The 4,393-nt window shown below is 40.2% G+C and overlaps 1 long non-coding RNA gene across 1 annotated transcript in view; it reads right to left on the bottom strand.

The window, feature by feature from the left end:
* Positions 1-224: 224 nt before the first annotated feature.
* The window catches only part of LOC110464845, a 21,268-nt gene continuing 17,099 nt past the window's right edge, over positions 225-4,393 (bottom strand). The window contains exons 2-4 of the long non-coding RNA XR_002464554.1: positions 2,171-2,344; positions 1,264-1,357; positions 225-885 (exon numbers count right to left, since the gene is read on the bottom strand). This is a non-coding gene — a long non-coding RNA (uncharacterized LOC110464845). The remainder of the gene's footprint in view (positions 886-1,263; positions 1,358-2,170; positions 2,345-4,393) is intronic.

Here is a 4,393-nt window from a genome sequence, read left to right as displayed (position 1 = left end):
ACTTAGAAGTTCATAATCCTAGAATGGACTATAAAAACGATGAAATTTGGCACCGATCAAAATGGAAGCAAGACGTATGAGCTGGGTTAGATACGAAGCACTTTTATAAGGTAGGACAGAGGACTTGTAGGACAGACCATTGTAGGACAGAGGACTTGTAGGACAGAGGACAGAAGACTTGTAGGACAGAGGACAGAGGACTAGTAGGACAGAGGACTTAGGACAGAGGACAGAGGACTTGTAGGACAGAGGACAGAGGACTTGTAGGACAGAGGACAGAGGACTTGTAGAACAGAACGGTTACTTGTCCTTGTTCAACGTAACAAGTCAGAGGTAAAACTGACCTCACAAATATTAACAGAAGCGTGGTGACGCTCGATATAGGCAGTGAGAAAGCTGCTAGTGGCGGAGAATATCACAGTGACGAAAGGACAAAAAGCACTAGCAACTATATCAAATGTAACTTGTTCTGACGTTTCCGAGGTTTCAGTGGTGTACAAAAGTGAATCAAAATGAGTTAGATTGGACACGAGGAACATTTCTGAAGAGGTGTTCTATAAAATATTTAAATGTAGTAAAACTTTTCTCGATAATCCTGTCTGAACAAAATAAGTTTACTACACTTCCAAGAAATTCCGACCCATGAGTAGTTCCTCTTTGTTAGTCAACACTTTACATTACAGGAAGTAAATATTGTCAAGGGAGACAACTCTCCTGTTCCTCTAAGGGACTTATCGGTGAAGTATACCTACCTTTTACGTATGGTGTAGGAGAATGGACTAAGGGACTTATCGGTGAAGTATAATACTTTTGTGGACTCCTTAGAGCTGATGGGTGTAGATGTGGTCGGCTGGCCACCGCCGTCTAGATGATTGTAGGGAAAACCTGCAAACAGACACACTTTACCATCACACAAATGATCATATTCAACTGGAAAGGTGTCTGACAGTTTAGGGACCGGAGTTTCTTTAACTTTACTCTTATTTAACTCTTTCACCCCTAGGTAACTTGAGTAGACTCTACCATACATTCATTTGGATGAGGCTATTATGGTCTACAGTGGTGAAATGGTTAATAGATACTGAATGTTTAGAAAATATTGTTAAACAAAATTATTCAGGAGTTATTCAGGCAATCATTTCAGAAATTCTGTAAAGGCAGACAATCCTATAGTGTAGAGTATATAATAGGTCAATAGGAAAGTTTGGAAGTCCCAGTTAGGTGTAAGTTATGTCCAACATATGCCTGATCAGGGCCATTCACTTGTCTGACTACCCGGAATGGAGGTGAACGGGGATCGGCGAACGTCGCCCGTCGAGTCGAAGTTCAGGCGCCGTGACGTAACGTCATGACCACTCTGGAAAAACAACAAGAAATAGTTGTCAATTGACCAGGACATCATTTACAGCATACACTCAATATCATATCAATAATTTTTATTCGCCATCTCATTAATTGCCAACAAATTCTGCGACCCCTTTTCCTTTTCTTTTAAGGGTTCCCCTCATTGTATCACAGAACCTCTTTATTACGCCATAATTCTGCTGGACAGATGGTGACAATAGAGCTTGTTTACACTGCACCATAAATACAATCACTTATGTAGCTCAAGTGATCTGAACCGTTACTTATTGTTTCAATAACAGGACATGTTCTATAGCTAAAGCTTAGTCTAAAATAAAAAAGATACAAACCAATATTTCATTCAGTAACTAGAACATGTGTGTAGAACTCATATATTTCCTCATTGCTGCTTTGATAGAATTGGAGCTTGACAAAAATTCCCACCAAACAAATAGAGCTAAATGCACTCAGGTGACCTCTCATTCAATATCAGAAGTATTTATCCGCAAAAAAGCCCAGGGGCCGATACAAAATTTCTAACTTAAATTAGGAAGGTAGACTCTATATATTATAATACAATGAAATAGCATGTGTTTGCATTTTTACTGAGCTGCAATAGATAAGGGTGGGCTTATTACCAGGCATGGGTTTATTGTAAGATAAATACGGTACCTCACTTGTATTATGTTCTTAACAAAGAATTTAGAGGGTATCGAGCTGGTTTCTAGAGCAGACAGAGTTGTCAGACCTTTCACATCAGTAAAGAATTTACCTGCGAGTCCCTGACGTAAAAGGATGGAATTTACTCGATTTGTGAAGAATTTACCTGTGCGTCCCCTCAGCCGACCGAAGAGGTTGCGGACATCGAGATTTTATCGAGGAGAGCTGACAAGCTCTGTTCCAGTGTGTCTATCGTGTACTGCTGGGGATCCGTACCCTTGAAGCTCAGACACAGGTTATGTAGCGAGTCCCGTACCACCTGAAGTTCCTCACCCGTCCCCTGGAAACACAACAACGATTTATCATCATTTATCATCGACAGATAAAGAGGTCAAGTTATTTAAGGGAGCATGTTCCTCTCGTCAAAATAACAACAATATGTGAATCTTGCTTGTTGTGGGTTTTACATCCTGTTAATGTTTAATGACATTCAAGGTTTTGTTGGCGCAGGATAATCACAAATCGGGCCGCAGTGGCCAAGCCACTAGCCCTCCACCACTGGGTCGCGGGTTTGAGGCCTACATGGGGCAGTTGGCAGGTACTGGCCGTAGGTCGGTGTTTTTTCTCCGGGAACTTCGGCTTTCCTCCACCACCAAAACCTGGCACGTCCTTAAATGACCATAGCTGTTAGTAGAGTTAAACAAGAGGCCAAATGGGCCTGCATCGCTCACCTGGTATAAATCTCACAATTGTTACCATAAAGTGGAATAAAATAAAGCTACAGGCAAAATATCAGTGTCTTGACTTAAAGTCATTCAGAAGGACCTGTTAAATGATTAAAACACGTTTGACCCCTGTGACCTTGAAAGTCAAAAATGGACATTATGGTGAACAAACTTCATAGCCCTTCCTCCCAGAATGCAAATTGCCAAATATCACCACCTTATACATTTTGTTTATTGAGAGGATGACTTTTAAAGATTTCTGCACTATGGACCAGATGTGACCATGAAAGTGTGTCAAGGTCATTCACACCAACAAGCAATCACCCTTTGTGCTTTAGATATTCAGAAGAAGTTGTTTAAAGTTATTTCAACATATTTGACCCCTGTGACCTTGAATATGGACGAAGGTCATTCATTTGAACAAAATTTGTAGCCCTTCATGCCAACATCCTTCTGGCCAAATATCATCACCTTGGACCTTTTTGTTATACAGAAGAAGTCGTTAAAAGTTTTTAAAATCACCTGGTACAGATGTATTAATCTCACACTTGTAATCTTAAAAGTGGACTAAAATACAGCTACAGGCATAATATCAGTGTTTGATTCATAAGAACCTATTAAAAGATGTAACCATATGACGCCTGTAACCTTGAATGTCGAACAAGGACATTAGGTTGAAAATGGGTCAAGGTCATGCATTTGAACAAACATGGTAGCCCTTCATCCCAGCATGATACAGGCCCAATATCAGTACCCTGGGCCTTTTGGTTATTGATAAGTTATTTGAAGATTTTAACATATTTGACCCCTGTGGCCTTGAAAGTGGGTTAAGGTCATTCATTTGAACAAACATGGTAGCCCTTCGTCCCAACATGCTACAAGCCCAAGTTCAGTACCCTGGGCCTTTTGGTTATTGAGAAGAAGCTGTTTTAAGATTTTAAGACATTTGACCCCTGTCACCTTGAAAGTTGGTCAAGGTCATTCATTTGACCAAATTTGGTAGCCCTTCATCCCAGCACGCTACAGGCCCAATTTCAGTACCCTGGGCCTTGTGGCTATTGAGAAGAAGTCATTTGATTTGGTATTACTTCAGTCATAGTGGATTTGTTAGTGTTGGAGACACTTTTATTCGGAATCCATTTTCTCCTTAATTTACCGGAACACTTTTATGACAAGTAAATTGTTCTCTGAATTAAACATGAATTGTATTCTGTGTTTTCTAATTCAACCAATACTAAATACTAGAGAAAAAGAAACAATGCATCAATGAGTGGAATCAAACATTAAGTCCGAAAAATGTTAAAAAACCCTCTTTCTTGGTCAGTTACAAGACCATTCCAACCATCCGACTGGTCAGTAAATGAAGTATTCTGGCCATAACACTATTGGTCAGTTACAAGACCATCCAGGCTGTTTCATTCTATTGGTGATTTGCATGGCCATTCAAAGTAGCCATAACACTATATTGGTCAGGTACAAGATCATGCCTACCATCTGACTCCACTGGTCATTTAATAAAGTATTCTGGCCACAACACACTATTGGTCAGTTACAGGACCATCCCGGCTGTTTCATTATATTGGTGATTTGCATGGCCATTTAAAGTAGCCATAACACTATATTGGTCAGGTACAAGATCATTCCCACCATCTGACTCCACTGGT

This window comes from Mizuhopecten yessoensis, unplaced genomic scaffold (assembly GCF_002113885.1).
Source record: "Mizuhopecten yessoensis strain PY_sf001 unplaced genomic scaffold, ASM211388v2 scaffold11037, whole genome shotgun sequence".
Taxonomy (NCBI): Eukaryota; Metazoa; Mollusca; class Bivalvia; order Pectinida; family Pectinidae; genus Mizuhopecten; species Mizuhopecten yessoensis.
Note: the sequence above shows the minus strand (reverse complement) of the source record. Positions and strands in the feature narration are given on the sequence as shown.